Source organism: Bombina bombina, chromosome 3 (genome assembly GCF_027579735.1).
Source record: "Bombina bombina isolate aBomBom1 chromosome 3, aBomBom1.pri, whole genome shotgun sequence".
Taxonomy (NCBI): Eukaryota; Metazoa; Chordata; class Amphibia; order Anura; family Bombinatoridae; genus Bombina; species Bombina bombina.
In genome coordinates, this window is record NC_069501.1 from 413700323 (window position 1) to 413718136 (window position 17814).

Consider the following 17814-nt stretch of genomic DNA (forward strand, 5'->3'; position numbering starts at 1 on the left):
AAAAACATGGAAATGGACTTAGCTCTCAAACTGGACTGTGTACACATTTCATGCTACTGCAAAATGCACAGCCTTGGGTACTCACCACCAGCACTCACAGACAGCTGCACTGCTTTCAGAGACTCCAGACTTTATATAGGTTTTATATATAGCACCGTCAGAATGACAGCACAGTACTGTAATCAGAAAGGTAATAGTTGTTGTTTTAAATAAATATAGACTAGCATTTGTGTTTTAGAACATACAAAAACAAAATCAACATGGTTGTAGGCAGATAAGTTTATGACTTTATAGTGGGGAAAAATGTTAATTTTAAACGGAGAGTAAAATCAGAATTATCTAATAAGGTATACCAAAGCGCCAACTATACGAAGGCTGGGTCTGGACCAAATGCAATATTATCAAACGATTACAATAAACAATTTAATTGAGTGCACAATATAGTTAAAAAACATGGATCCATGTATAAACAATCAAATTTATACGAACGATAATAGCTAAATGAATAGTTTAAACACAAATAGTTATGTAACAGATATAGCATTTAAAATTGTGTGCATAACATTGGCTCTTAAAAATATTCTAAAAAATTCCAAATTTAGTATAAGGCTCACAACAGAAATTCAACTTTGTTTATTACCACATAAACATACACAAATTATACAGCAATAATAGCTAAATGAATAGTTAAAACTAATAGTTTATAAATCAGATATGGCATTTAAAATTTGTGCAAACATTGTCTAAAAAAATATTCCTAAAAAATTCCAAATTAAGTATAAGGCTCACAACAAAAATTCAACTTTGTGTTTACCACATACACATAATAGGTGAAGTATATTAGTCAGTTATATAATATTATCTAAACAATAATGTTCTTGATTCTATGCAATGCTCCTAAATATTGCCAATAGTAACTAATGTGTAAGGCTCTGAGTAAGACCTTTAACTGTGTGTTTAACACATACGCATTGTCAAGTAAAAAATATTGTGACAGCAATATGCCAATGTAAAAAATGTGTATCAAAAAAATTGTGTGCAAAAATAGTGAACAAAAATTATTAATGGTCAAAAAAATAGGTTGATCTTCAAAAAATGTGAATTAAGAACAAAGATTGTGAAAAATAAAAATTTACAAAAACATTGTGGTGTGTTCAAATAGTGATTTATATATATGTAAATAATAGTCCAAAAAATAGTCCAACAGTGAAAACTTAATAGAAAAAATAATCCAACAATAAATTATACTAAGTAGTGTCTCTTTAAGAAAAAACAATAATCCTTAAAGTGTTGTGAATCCTAACAGCAATAGTTTATGGTGATTTTCCAAGTGTTTTATACTGAATAGCAGTGTCAGTACTTGCTAGCCGTTTTTCCAACCCAAATTCTATCTTCTTGGCAAATATTTTGTTATAATCCCTGGATGATCCTTCTGTAAAAGAAAAATATGATGGTGTAGATTGTTTTTTAGATCAATAGAAAATGAATTGTGCTTACCAGTCGACGCATTTCGGTCACAAAGAGACCTTTACAAGACTGGTTTTATGGTGTTAGTAGTGGTCATTTTATACCAGACTGATTGCTGGCCATACAATGTGGAACAGGAAGTGTTTGTTAAGCACTTCTGTTTTACTGGACCTTAAATGTGTGTTTAAAAACATATAGTTTATAGTTTAAAAATTCATTATAATACATTTAGATGGTATCCTTATTTTGTCAAGCTCTGTCTGCATCTGATCACTTTTATTCAGAGAAAATATGAAATTCATATGTTTAGAATACAGTGTTCCAAATTTGGAAAATATATATACAAACCCAGCCTTTTTAGTTATGACTTCATACCTATTATTTAAAAAAAAAAAAAAAAAAAATCCTACCGCACCTGGTGTTCCCAGACGGTCTCCCATCCAGATACTAACCAGGCCTGACCCTGCTTAACTTCCAAGATCAGACAGGATCGGGTGCATTCAAGGCAGTGGGACAGCAGACATTTCTGTATTAGCCCTATTTCTCATTATGATCTGCAAGAAGAGAGTTTACTGTCATCTCCAAGCCGTTTTTTCAGCTGTTTCTATTGGGTATAATCTCAGTAGTGGACTTTGGTTATCTATTGGATGGGGCAGGGGTGTGTATAATAGGCTCAATTACATTGGATAAGTAGTCGGAATGTTGTTAAAACATTCCCTTATCTGTCATAATAAAGCCATTTTAGCAATATATAGTTAAGGTGTTATTTTTAGATGTCATTTTTAAGATGTCATTTCTAGATGTCATTTTTAGATATGCTTGCTAATCTAAGAGAATAAAAAGTGGAAACAAGACCATATTCTATATATAAGGAAGGACTTGCTAGTTTAATCTTTTACTTATTACACAATCTATGCTGATCGTGTTACAAGGTCTGAACGAAGAGAGAATTTACTGTCAGACTGCAAACCTTTTTTCGGCTATTTCTATTGGGTATAGCCTAGTTATGCAGTGTAATATCTATTGGGTAGGACAAGGGTGAGTTTAAGAGGCTCAGTATCATTGGATAGTAATAGGGATATAGTTGAAAATTCCCTTATCTATCTTGGTCTGGTTTATTTTGCGTATATAGGTATCAATTTTGATCTTATTACTAGTCTCAAAAAGTATAGGAAAAATATTCCACCATAAAAGACAGATTTGTTGCGTTATATACTTATTACCCGGTTTAAAGCTTTATATTAATTATGGTAAGAAGTGTATGATAATGTTACCGATCTTAGCTCTATATTAGTCATATTAAAAAATGGTGTGACTTATGTACTGTATTATATATCCCTTACAATATTCCTAATAGTGTTATATTGTTGTCTTACTATATACTGGATTTTGCTATAGTGCTATGTCTGTGCTGAGGTGTGAATTATTATCCAGAATAAAGAGAAATGTTTTTTTACAAACAAGGTGAAACCTCAATAGGTTTTAAGTGGAACAGAAACGTATGGGAACCAGATGGTGGTGTAGAAATATTAAACAACCTTTATTTGTTTAACATAGGTATCCAATCGAGTGGGAAAGTGACCTCTATACTAGTAGTGTCTTATCTGGAGAGATATTAGCCCTGACTAATGCGTTATATAATCTTAGAAAACTATCAGATAAACTATCCTCAAGTCTTTTTTCAAATTTAGAATAGACACCTATCATTACAAACTCATTGGTGTGTGGCATATAGCGTACCCTAGTGACAAGTGTAAAGCATCTGTGGGTTAACCTAGTTCACCCAAAAACTTCTTCTTTTTAAATTATAATTTATAATTATGTTTGTTCCTGTTTATATACTATATATCCAGAGTATTATGTCTGAGTATATATATATATATGAATGATTGAATTGCCGTCTTCTTTAAATATGAATATCAAATATGTTTTAGGTACTGACCTTGTGAAAAGATCCTCTTTGTTGTTTAACCCTCTGGGATATAAGCAGTCTAAATAAAATATCCATTTGGATTCTGCTGTTAGTAACTTCTTTTCATAATTGCCTCCTCTCCAGTTCCTAGTTACTTTTTGAATCCCCATATATTTAAGTGTATTAATATTCCCTTGATGTTTCATAGAGAAATGTTTATACAGTGGGGTATCCATATTGCGTTTTCAATTTGCAGGATATGCTCACGTATCCTATCTCGCAATGGCCTGGATGTCTGTCCTATGTATTGGAGGCCACATGTACATTGGAGTAAATAGACCACTCCTTATCTTGGCAACGGATCAGGTTTCCAATTTTGTATTTTTCTCTGGTATTGTTGGAGTGAAATTCATCTGTTTTTACTCCACATTTGCATGCTTTGCAAGTGTGACAGGGGAAGAAGCCCTTAACCTTTTTCCCAAAGACGTCTTGTATTCCTGGAGGATTTTTCTTCTGTATGCTCGGTGCCAGTTTATTCTTTAAGTTGTTCATATTTCTATATACAAACTTTGGTACCCTGAGGTAATTTTTCTCCCAGTATGTCATCGTCTTTAAGTAGTGCCCAGTGTTTCCGGAAGATCTTTTCTATGATCTTACTGTTTGCACTATACTTTGTAATTAAAGGGATGTTAAGAGTTTCTTCGTCTTTGTTCCCCTTATTCCTCTCCATATAGGTTGGTGAGTGTTCTTCTTTCACTCAGCTGCCAGCTATATAAATACTGTAAAGATAATGGATTCATTCAAACATTTAAAGGGACAGTCAACCATAGAATTGTTATTGTTTTAAAAGATAGATAATCCCTTTATTACTCATTCCCAGTTATTGCATAACCAACACAGTTATATTAGTGTACTTTTTACCTTTGTGATTACCTTGTATCAAGGAACCTTCTTCAGCCCCCTGATCACCATGACTGTAGACGTGTTTATTATCTATTGTCTTAAATTTAGCATTGTATTGTGCTAGATCTTAAATAACTTTATGTGCCTGAACACAGTGTTTATCTATATGCCCACGTTGTACTTTCTGTCTCTTTGTGTTGAAAAGAGATTTAAAAAAGCATGTGAAAAGAGGCAGCCCTCAAAGGCTTAGAATTAGCATATGAGCCTAATCTATGTTTAGTTTAAAGTAAGAATACCAAGAGAAAAAAGCAAATTTTGATGATAAAAGTAAATTGGAAAGTCGATTAAAATTAAAAGTCCTATCTGAATAATGAAAAGTTTAATTATACTTGAGCTGTCCCTTTAAGACAAGCAATTGACATTAATATTAACACCACAGGGAAAGAGTCAGACTCAAGTCCAGATGAGGAAGGACACTGTAGATATACAGCTGATCTTTAGAGAACTTGAAAGACTGTTGATTCCAGAGGTAAAATATAAAGCGGAGATATCCTTCCTAAAGAAATGCTTAGAGTTAGAGATTATACCTAAGGGATTACTGATACATAAGGAATGTTGCATTCCCCCTTTCAGAAACCCATAGCTAACACAATGAAAGAAAGTCTAATAGACACTTCAAGAAATTTGATAAAACACTCATTGAGTATAGGGAGATTCTAACAGCAAACATAGATCCTTGAAATAAAAGATGATGAGGTGATAATTTTGAATTTGGAAAATTCAGGACCAGAATCCAAAGACATAACAGTGAGGAAAGAGAATCTTGTTAAAAAAGTAAGCAAAATAGGGATGATATTATTCAGAAAGAAAACGAAAAAACTAATGAGAGAATTAGGTAATAAAGAGTAATTAGACAAGAAAGAAGGAGATGATGACAGAGGCTCTATAAAAGAGGAGGAACTGACATAGAAAATACACATGTGGAAAGTCACCACTGTGAATCTGGGATATGGACGACGATGACACATAAAAATAAAAACAATAACAAAATTAAGACCAAAAGAGAATATAAAAAACCCAGTAAGGATAGAGCCACACTATTATCATAGAAGAAAACTATGATATACCCTATAGACAGAATCATCATATAGGAAGACAACACAGACAATATGACTCACTACTACGGAACCAAACACTAGACAATATGGTAATAGGCAGGGTGACTATACTGACAATAGATTCAAAATAAACGGTTTTCGGAAACAATATAATAATCAAAGATGGCGATAGAAGACAGTTTAATAGTCTAAGAAACAGAAGAGATTATCCCACAAACTCATATAGAGAGAGAAGACATTATGAATATGAACAAAGAGAGAGGTTATGAACCATACAGATATGGGGAGAAAGCTTATCATCATCACCAAAAGATAGACATTTTTTTTTTTTTTTAAATTTTTATTGAGACAAACAGAACAAAATAATAATAATACAAGCTCCACAAGAGTATGTGCATAGGAATTTCAAACATAGAAAAATAGACAACTGAATCTTAGTATGGGCAAGTTGAAGTTTAGTTTGGGCTCTTTCCACAAACATATTTTCATTATTGGAGTTACATAGGTGTGAAGTTGTATAAAAAAAAAAAGGGGTATAGGGTCTCTTTTTAATTTTATATAGGATATAATGCATGTGAGTGAACAAAGATTATATCCCTATTTCGTAGTAAGCTAGGGCTAGCAAACCACGTCCTGTAGACTAAAGTTGGTTTCGAGTAATTATATAGCTAGGAATCTGTGTGTCTACTTGTGGTATAGATACGTTTAAAAAGGGTAAAGGACCCATAATATGTGGGGGGGGCGGAGCTATTATAGAGTAATTAATTAGTATCACACTCCAGGGATTGTTGCCTCCACTGGACACCGACGGGAAAGGGAGATTGGATATGACCCGCCCTGGAAAACAGGGCGGGAAAGGGAGGAGGGAGATACTGCACCTAACTTTCTGTTTTAGGCAGGATGTTTAAACTCTATATGGTATAAAAATAGTGAATAATGGGAAGGGTTATCAGGTCTCTCTCCCCTAGAAGGCAAGTTGCTTATTAGAAAAACAGAGTGTAGAACATGTAGTAAACAATTCTTATGTAAATGCATAGGGAGAGAAGTGAATAAAAGCAATGGTATAGACCAGCGTAACTTCTACAGGTCAAACCAGTTCATATAATCTTGCCTCCCAGGGGAGCGAGCCAGCGCCCTCAGGGAGAGGTGAAAGCAAACTAGTAATATGAAAACGTTTAACTTTTCAAATATATTCTACAACATATAACAAAACAATGGGAAAACTGGTTTAAAACCCTTAATTAGAATTAGAGAGCTCTATAGTGGCATCATATGTATATACAAATTACTCTGTGCTCATAGGCACTATATATATGAGTTAGTTTATGCTATTCAGTGTGAAGCTACTTAGTGGAAATAAATGTAACAGCAGACAGTGACATCTTTAACCATATAGGGAAGAGGTGATAAGCTGGTTCTCCAAAAATAGAGCAGCCTTGAATACAGCAATCACCTTATCTTTATGTATAAAGAGTTCTGAAAGTGAGTTGTCATCCATATATATTTTTTGCTTATTGTTAAAGACAAGGGAAACAGGGTTTCCCAGACTAAATATAGAGGAGCAGGGACTCTAGGTAAAAATTGTGAAATAGCATCAAGTGCCCATTTTGTATTGGAGGGCAAAGTGAAACCCTTAAAGGGAAATTAGATAAAACGAAAGGTTACACTATATTCCTCATAAAACTTCAAAAACTAACGTTATCAGTGTCCGTGCCAAAGAACATAAATCACATAAGAGCAATGGAGAGGTTATTAGATGCAGGTTTAGTCTTCTATTAAAGAGAGTCTCAAAAAGACTGGGGAATCAGGGTATTCCGGCATTGCAGCTATCATAAATAATCCTCCAGACAACTATTCCTCTGCAGTATCTTCAGGCAGAGACAATTGACAAAAAAAAAAATGAGTTGCAATATCGTTCAATTAGTGGGTGTAAGCTAATGTTGTGAATAAAGGTCATAATGTCCAGAGTCAAGATATGGTTTGATTGTATTTGAGCCACCTGCGAGAGCCTTCCTGAAGTCAGTGATCACAACCGCTTATGCCCATATATCGGTGTTTATATAGTAATGTCTATATGTTCTGGGTAGCAAGAGATAGACAGAGACTAGTTGTGAACGCTCTTATACCGGGTTGAGCTGTAAAAAGGCTCTATCACCAGCCAGTGTCATCTGTTCTCTTACCCGACTCCAGATCGACTGTGAGCGGCAGAAGAGGGGTAAGGGTAGTTGCTGCTTTGTAATTCTGAAGACATCTCGTGAGAAAGCGGCAGCTGGCGTCTGGGGTATGCATCTATTAACAGAGTCGCAGCGGTCAAGTTCTGTATCTCCGGAGGAAACGGTGTCAACATGGGCCCCGCATAAGTGGTTTCCTAGATCAGAGCAGCGACCCGAGTGTGGGCAAGAGTAAGGATAGAAAACGGGTAGGGCCCAAGATGGCGGCTTAGCTTGTGCGCTTATAGCAGTCGGACTCTTAGTCTCCTCGAAATCCAGTTTCACTGGAGTGGCCGGCGGAAAGTAAAGAGCCGTGGTCCTGCTCTTCTTGCAGGCTTCAGAGCGCGGTATTCCATTGTCAGGGGGACTTTTCCAGATCATACTCAGCTGTGTGTCTTGTTTTCCCCCAGCACGCTGTATCCGATCTGCGATCATTCCTCTGTATGGATTATCTGCGGTGCAAGGTCTAGTAGCAGTGACATTAGGTCATCTTTCATGCTGTTAAAGTGTTGCGCTAAGCATTGTTGGGTACGTCGTTCCCATACTGCAAGGGCCTCCATATTTTCAGTATTGTTGCAATACAGGGTCTATCCGGCGTATCCGCGTGGGGCAACTTGAAAGCAGGATTCAGAGCTGTGTTTCTTGGTTGAGTTTCTTTTGACTTCTAGTGGAGTATAATAGGTAGCATTAGTCTTCTAGAGTGACTTAGAGAAAGTTTGGGCTCTGTATATGTTAATTAAATCATTTAATGATATCTATGAGCCAGGAGCTACACACACACACGTCTAGCTGCCTCGGCAGTTGGCTCCGCCCCACCTGAAGATAGACATTTTGATGAACCAATGAATTATTATAAAGGCTATGATAATCATTTTGAGAATAAGACCACACATGATACTCCTAGATGGGAGAAAAGATATCCAAAACCTAGAGAGGAAGAGGACAACAGGAAACAAAAAGAAATCAAAAGGAATGAAGAAAGACAACAACATATAAAGAGAACCGAATTGAGGACAGAACCATCAACCTCAACTAAAACATATACTACACAATCACCTTCTTCTTCTTTTTTAGAGGTAGATCGATACCTACACAAAGGAAAAGAGCAAAATCAGTCAACAACAAGAGTAAAAACAAGACCCATAGAGGGAGAAGAGCAGGAGCAAAAATAAAGAAGAACAACGATATAAAGTCTGCCGATAAAGATCTGGGAACCAATGGAGGAACAATTTCTGATGACAAGGAAAAAGACACCAATGGAGGAACAATTTCTGATGACAAGGAAAAAGACACCGATGGAGGAATATTTAATCTAAGTTTATATGAATTGAATGAAGATGAAAAATCTGTTCTAAATTTGGTTTATCTTTGCTCCATCAAGAAGCCTTGATAAGTTCACTACTTTCGTAATACGAAAGAATTTATCAGAAGACTAACTCTTAAGAGATTCTTTTTAAGACCCCCAACAGAAAGAATGGGATATGGGTTTAATGAAGCTAAAAGCTTAAAGGTAGATGATAATTACAAGCACACAGAGCTAAGGCCGAAATCAACTTTTTATCCTACAACTCACAAAGGGACGGCAATCGAGACATTTGAAACAGTAGTGTGCAGAGAAATACGTGATATAAGCTCTAAAAAACTGAAGAATAAGAAACAGAATCTATCAGAGAAACAGTTTGAAACCATTAAGAATTTGGAACAAAACCAGAACCTCACTATAAAATCTGCCGATAAAGGAGGTGGAATCGTAGTCATGAATAGAGATGACTATGAAGCAGAGAACAGACGTATCCTAAGTGACAACAACACCTATTATAAATTATCAAAAAATCCAGTGGACACATTTAAAGAAGAACTGGTAACACTGCTGAAGAGGGCCAAGGAAGAAGGAATATTGAATGACAAAGAATACAACTATTTGAATGTACATCATCCAATAACTCCAGTGTTATATCACCTTCCAAAGATCCATAAATCCCTCCAAAATCCGCCAGGAAGGCCAATAATTTCCGGATAGGTTCATTAAGTAGCAACCTATCGGAATATGTGGATAAACATCTGCAAAAACACGTGAGGCAACTCCCCTCCTTCTTGAGAGATTCGACTCAGATACTTAATCTCCTGGAAGAGCTGACATGGGAAAAGGATTATATCCTGGCAACTTGTGACGTGACAGCATTGTACACGAGCATACCGCATGAAGAGGGACTGGAAGCAGTGAAATTCTACCTCGAAAAAGATCCGGAAATTCCATCTGAACAGATTGAATTCATTTTGGATAGTATTCATTATATTCTAAATCACAACTACTTCTGCCATGATGGCAAATTCTACCGACAAATTTGGGACGGCGATGGGGACCAGGTTCGCGCCGAGCTACGCCAATCTGTATATGGGCAAATGGGAGGAAATATTTTGGGACTCCTGCCCAGCCGGCGCGGACCTGGTCCTCTATCGCCGATATAGATGATATAATCATCGTTTGGAAAGGGTCACAGGCAGACTTGGAATACACCTTTGAAGTGATGAATAAGAATACGGCCAATCTAAAATTCACATATGAATGGAGTCACACGACACATTCTTGGATCTGAACATAGAAGTGAAAGGAGGGAAATTAGAAAACATACCCATTTTAAAAAGGTGGACAGTAACAATTATGTCCACAAAACAAGCTGCCATCACAATACATGGAAGAATAATATTCCAAAAGGACAGCTTTTACGTATGAGAAAAAATTGTTCTGATCCATCAAAATGGGAAGAACAGGCGCAAATAAAAAACAAAAATTTGTGGAGAGGGGTTATGAAGAAGAGATGTTGGACCAAAGAATTGATGAGGTAAGACAGATAGAAAGAAGAACACTCACCAACTATAAGGAGAGGAATAAGGGGAACAAAGACGAAGAAACTCTTAACATCCCTTTAATTACAAAGTATAGTGCAAACAGTAAGATCATAGAAAAGATCTTCCGGAAACACTGGGCACTACTTAAAGACGATGACATACTGGGAGAAAAATTACCTCAGGTACCAAAGTTTGTATATAGAAAAACGAACAACTTAAAGAATAAACTGGCACCAAGCATACAGAAGAAAAATCCTCCAGGAATACAAGACGTCTTTGGGAAAAAGGTTAAGGGCTTCTTCCCCTGTCACACTTGCAAAGCATGCAAATGTGGAGTAAAAACGGATGAATTTCACTCCAACAATACCAGAGAAAAATACAAAATTGGAAACCTGATCCGTTGCCAAGATAAGGGAGTGGTCTATTTACTCCAATGTCCATGTGGCCTCCAATACATAGGACAGACATCCAGGCCATTGCGAGATAGGATACGTGAGCATATCCTGCAAATTGAAAAACGCAATATGGATACCCCACTGTATAAACATTTCCCTATGAAACATCAAGGGAATATTAATACACTTAAATATATGGGGATTCAAAAAGTAACTAAGAACTGGAGAGGAGGCAATTACGTAAAAGAAGTTACTAACAGCAGAATCCAAATGGATAGTTTTATTTAGACTTGCTTATATCCCAGAGGGGGGGTTAAACAACAAAGAGGATCTATCTCACCTTTTAAACCTCAACTAAACTAACTATAGATTGAGATATAAAGGAAAAATTCTCAAAAGTAACCCAGAGAAACTATGGGGATATGTTTATCTTACTAATCCCATGAGAAGTGCCTCTTTTTGGCGAAGAACAGTATAGATACATGAGTTTGCTTTTATGAATACACGGGCTGGTGAAACATGATAGCAAGTATCATAATCAACGATCTTCTAAAAAAACTAAATTCCCTATCTGTGTATGAATACCTCCTGGCTACAAACTTCACCTCTCTCTGCATATATGACAAAGTTTTTAGACGTATACCCATATATGGGCATCTTCTGGTTGCATTATGGCTCTATTCCTAATACTCTAGCACTGCTAGCTACATACCCCTCTATAAACTTTGTGATTTAGATAGATTTTCACAAGGTTAGTACCTAAAAATATTTGATATTCATATTTAAAGAAGACAGCAATTCAATCATCATATATATAAACTCAGACATAATACTCTGGATATATAGTACATAAACAGGAACAAACATAATTATAAATTATAATTTAAAAAGAAAAAGTTTTGGGTGAACTAGGTTAACCCACAGATGCTTTACACTTGTCACTAGGGTACGCTATATGCCACACACCAATGAGTTTGTAATGATAGGTGTCTATTCTAAATTTGAAAAAAGATTTGAGGATAGTTTATCTGATAGTTTTTCTAGATTATATAACGCATTAATCAGGGCTAATATCTCTCCAGATAAGACACTACTAGTATAGAGGTCACTTTCCCACTCGATTGGATACTTATGTTAAACAAATAAAGGTTGTTTAATATTTCTACACCACCATCTGGTTCCCATACGTTTCTGTTCCACTTAAAACCTATTGAGGTTTCACCTTGTTTGTAAAAAAAACATTTCTCTTTATTCTGGATAATAATTCACACCTCAGCACAAACATAGCACTATAGCAAAATCCAGTATATAGAAGACAACAATATACACCATTAGGAATATTGTAAGGGATATATAATACATAGTCACACATTTTTTAATATGACTAATATAGAGCTAAGATTGTGTAACATTATCATACACTTCTTACCATAATTAATATAAAGCTTAAATCGGGTAATAAGTATATAACGCAACAAATCTGTCTTTTATGTGGAATATTTTTCCTATACTTTTTGAGACTAGTAATAAGATCAAAATTGATACCTATATACGCAAAATAAACCAGACCAAGATAGATAAGGGAATTTTAACCATATCCCTATTACTATCCAATGATACTGAGCCTCTTAAACACACCTTGTCCTACCCAATAGATATTACACTACATAATTAGGCTATACCCAATAGAAATAGCCGAAAAAAGGTTTGCAGTCTGACAGTAAATTCTCTCTTCTTTCAGACCTTGTAACACGATCAGCATAGATTGTGTAATAAGTAAAAGATGAAACTAGCAAGTCCTTCCTTTATATAGAATATGTCTTGTTTCCACTTTTTATTCTCTTAGATTAGCAAGCATATCTAAAAATTGGCATCTAGAAATGACATCTAAAAATGACACCTTAACATATACGCTAAAATGGCTTTATTATGACCAATAAGGGAATGTTTTAACAACATTCCGACTACTATCCAATGAAATTGAGCCTATTATACACACCCCTGCCCCATCCAATAGAAACCAAGTCCCTACTGAGATTATACCCAATAGAAACAGCTGAAAAACGGCTTGGAGATGACAGTAAACTCTCTTTCTTATCAGATCATAATGAGAAATAGGGCTAACACAGAAATGTCTACTGCCACACTGCCTTGAATGCACCCGATCCTGTCTGATCTTGGAAGTTAAGCAAGGCCAGGCCTGGTCAGTACCTGGATGGGAGACCGCCTGGGAACACCAGGTGTGGTAGGAATTTTTTTTTAAATAATAGGTATGAAGTCATAACTAAAAAGGCTGGGTTTGTATATATATTTTTCCAAATTTGGAACACTGTATTCTAACATATGAATTTTCGTATTTTCTCTGAATAAAAGTGATCAGATGCAGACAGAGCTTGACAAAATAAGGATACCATCTAAATGTATTATAATGAATTTTTAAACTATAAACTATATGTTTTAAACACACATTTAAGGTCAGTAAAACAGGAAGTGCTTAACAAACACTTCCTGTTCCACAATTGTATGGCCAGCAATCAGTCTGGTATAAAAAGACCACTACTAACACCATAAAACCAGTCTTGATAAAGGTCTCTTTGTGACCGAAATGTGTTGACTGGTAAGCACAATTTCATTTTCTATTGATCTAAAAACAATCTACACCATTATATCTTTCTTTTACAGAAGGATCATCCAGGGATTATAACAAAATATTTGCCAAGAAGATAGAATTTTGGGTTGGAAAACGGCTAGCAAGTACTGACACTGCTATTCAGTATAAAACACTTGGAAAATCACCATAACTATTGCTGTTAGGATTCACAACACTTTAAGGATTATTGTTTTTTCTTAAAGAGACACTACTTATTTTTTTCTATTAAGTTTTCACTGTTGGACTATTTTTTGGACTATTATTTACATTTATATAAATCACTATTTGAACACACCACAATGTTTTTGTAAATTTTTGGTTTTTTATTTTTTACAATCTTTGTTCTTAATTCACATTTTTTGAAGATCAACCTATTTTTTTGTTCATTAATTTTTGCACACAATTTTTTTGATACACATTTTTTACATTGGCATATTGCTGTCACAATATTTTTTACTTGACAATGCGTATGTGTTAAACACACAGTTAAAGGTCTTACCTCAGAGCCTTACACATTAGTTACTATTGGCAATATTTAGAAGCATTGCATAGAATCAAGAACATTATTGTTTAGATAATATTATATAACTGACTAATATACGTCACCTATTATGTGTATGTGGTAAACACACAAGTTGAATTTTTGTTGTGAGCATTATACTTAATTTGGATTTTTTTAGGAATATTTTTTAAGAGCAATGTTTGCACAATTTTAAATGCCATATCTGATATATCACCATAGACTATTGCTGTTAGATTCACAACACTTTAAGGATTATTGTTTTTTCTTAAAGAGACCACTACTTATTATAATTTATTGTTGGATTATTTTTTCTATTAAGTTTTCACTGTTGGACTATTTTTTGGACTATTATTTACATTTATATAAATCACTATTTGAGCACACCACAATGTTTTTGTAAATTTTTGTTTTTTTATTTTTTACAATCTTTGTTCCGAATTCACATTTTTGAAGATCAACCTATTTTTTGACCATTAATAATTTTTGTTCATTAATTTTTGCACACTATTTTTTTGACACATTATTTTTACATTGGCATATTGCTGTCACAATATTTTTTACTTGACAATTGCGTATGTGTTAAACACACAGTTAAAGGTCTTACTCAGAGCCTTAAACATTAGTTACTATTGGCAATATTTAGGAGCATTGCATAGAATCAAGAACATGATTTGTTTAGATAATATTATATAACTGACTAATATACGTCACCTATTATGTGTATGTGGTAAACACAAAGTTGAATTTTTGTTGTGAGCATTATACTTAATTTTGATTTTTTAGGAATATTTTTTAAGAGCAATGTTTGCAGAATTTTAAATGCCATATATGATATATAAACTATTTGTTTTAACTATTCATTTAGCTATTATTGCTGTATAAATTTGTGTATGTGGTAATAACAAAGTTGAATTTCTGTTGTGAGCCTTATACTAAATTTGGAATTTTTTAGGAATATTTTTAAGAGCAATGTTTGCACAATTTTAATATGCTATATCTGTTACATAACTATTTTAAAACTATTCATTTAGCTATTATTGTTGTATAAATTTGATTGTTTATATATGGATCCATGTTTTTAACTAATTTGTGCACTCAATAAATTGTTTATTGTAATCGTTTGATAATATTGCATTTGGTCCAGACCCAGCCTTCGTATAGTTGGCGCTTTGGTATACCTTATTAGATAATTCTGATTTTACTCTCTGTTTAAAATTAACATTTTTCCCCACTATAAAGTCATAAACTTATCTGCCTACAACCATGTTGATTTTGTTTTTGTATGCTCTAAAACACAAATGCTAGTCTATATTTATATAAAACAACAACTATTACCTTTCTGATTACATGTACTGTGCTGGTCATTCTGACGGTGCTATATATAAAGTCCTGGAGTCTCTGAAAGCTGTGCAGCTGTCCTGTGAGTGCTGGTGTGAGTACCCAAGGCTGTGCGTTTTGTAGTAGCATGAAATGTGTACACAGTCCAGTTTGAGAGCTAAGTCCATTTCCATGTTTTGTGTGTGCATGTGTAAATATATATATTATATGTGCATATCCATTTGAAAATAAAACACATTTTAAAATACTGCAATAATTGACTGCAAAAAAAACCCCTATGCGTTTATATTAAAATTGGGATCTTATTCACACAATATGGCCATATTCTGCTTAGACAGTCACCAACTTACAAGGTGTCCCAATGGTGACCTGATCCAAACACTGCAGATACTATCTATCTATCTATCTATCTATCTATCTATCTATGCTACTGGTAAATGCTTTACATCAATTCAAAGCAATTTGTCTCCAATTATTTTGGGGGTAAACACAACAAAAAAGGATATCTGTCAAATTGTGAATTATTTAGTTTTTAAAATGCAAAAAAAAAAATGGTTAAATTAGTCCTTTGAGGTATAAATATGAAGATATTGCTAGTGAGTAAGAGCAGTTTTATTTCTTAAAGGATAGGCTGTGGTGTAGGACTATTAAAATAAAAATCATATTATTCTCAGAGTAGACATACACCCATCACCTGATATGCACACATAATATATCTATTTGATGTAGGAACCTCATTCAGGAAATCAGTCACATTTTAGGTCATCTGATTACTCTGTAGGTATTATTTATAATATTGTCACTTTCCACACAAGGACACTATTTCGAATAAGCACTATTACTAGAAATTATTCTCACATAGCTTATGGCAAATAACACAAATAGCTTTTCTGAGAATACTCCACCAAAGCCAATTAGCTCTGACACTTCTAGTAAGGCACAGCTTCCCTGTGGACTGTCCCACAGTGACACACCTCCCCACGCAGGTCGGCAAATCCTCCCAGCTCCCATCGCGCAGGGCGCATCATCTCTGAGATTTAAAAGCCTTCAGAGACAGAGAGGTGCAGTGCAGATCAGTAGCTCGGGACACAAGTGACACGGGGACACACAGCCCCCTCAGGCTCTACACACAGGTAAATAATTCCCCTTATCCCTTAGACACTACACATCCCCTTATCTTTTAATGTGCCTCACTGCAGAGCTGGAGTGTAATTCTCACATACAACTTCACTCTTGTCTGGATACTTTGGCAGGCTGTTTTGTGCTGGTCCCTGCAGGGATCCTTCTAGTGTTACTGCTGCTAATTGTCCTGGACGCTCCGATCTGCAGGGGGCAAGAGAAACAGACAGTCAATAGTAAAGTGCCCCCAGCTCACTGAAATACTACCCCCCCCCCCCCTTTTCATATCTGTTCACACAAAGGAGGGGCATGAGAGTTTACAGAAAACAATCAGAGCTCTGTGTGTTTTCTAATAAAAAGACTATTTAACTCTTACTCTGCCATTAATTTTTTTTAAATACTGCATATTTACTTGACCAGGTATTATATTAATAGGGATAATGTAACATATTACTCTGTTAGCAATGTTTCATAGTACACTGGTGGTGGTGCACGTGTATATAATTAAGGTGTGTATGTGGGTGTGAAAAAAATAAAATATATATATATATACTGTATATCCTGGAATGTAAAGTAAAACTATAGATACATTTTCTATATTTGCTTTAGTGGAAAAAGTTTAGCGTTGCTTGTGCTATTAGTATTATTTTTAACTATATGTGTGCTGTGGCAGCCAGCATTACAGTGATCGTAACTACTGTGCCCCAGACGATATTGTGGTTCCCACCCTTTCTTTTCCAACTCTTCCTCTATACTTTGCTGGTGCATGGCTCGTTTTTTTCCCCACCCTGATCTTCCTGATGAGAACAGTGACTCACATCAAATGAATACTTAGGATGTCTATTTTGTATTTTTTCCCACCTCCTGTAGGATAAACTTCCGTGTCCTTAAATTAACCTCTTTTCTGCCAGCTAAATCACACTGGATTATTTACCTGTATATCTATTAATATAAAACAATTACTCTATAGGATATGTATGTATGTGTGTATATATATATATATATATATATCATGCACTTGTAGTAGAGACATTTGACTGTGGTATGTTTGTATCACATTTTCTTAGTTGTTTTCTTGTTTTTCTCTATATGATTCATGAAAGAAAAAAAATGGGTTTCATGGGCCCCTTTAAATTAATTTGTGCTGAAATATTATTATTTGTTGTATAACTGCATTTTTTGTGTAACACTCAGAGTCTAGGGAAGTAGTTTTTGCTTGCACAGCCTTATTTAGTATAGCACAACAAATCAGTTTACTTACAATGTTTTTTATCCTAAACCTTTTTGTTATCTAAAAACTACATCCTTTAAACCCCAAGGAATTGGAAA

The 17814-nt window shown here is 34.8% G+C and overlaps 2 pseudogenes; one reads left to right on the forward strand and one right to left on the reverse strand.

The window, feature by feature from the left end:
- Positions 1-1870: 1870 nt before the first annotated feature.
- On the reverse strand, positions 1871-1989 carry LOC128654811 (uncharacterized; annotated as a pseudogene).
- A 10999-nt stretch (positions 1990-12988) lies between these two features.
- Positions 12989-13107, forward strand: LOC128654955 (uncharacterized; annotated as a pseudogene).
- Positions 13108-17814: the final 4707 nt, after the last annotated feature.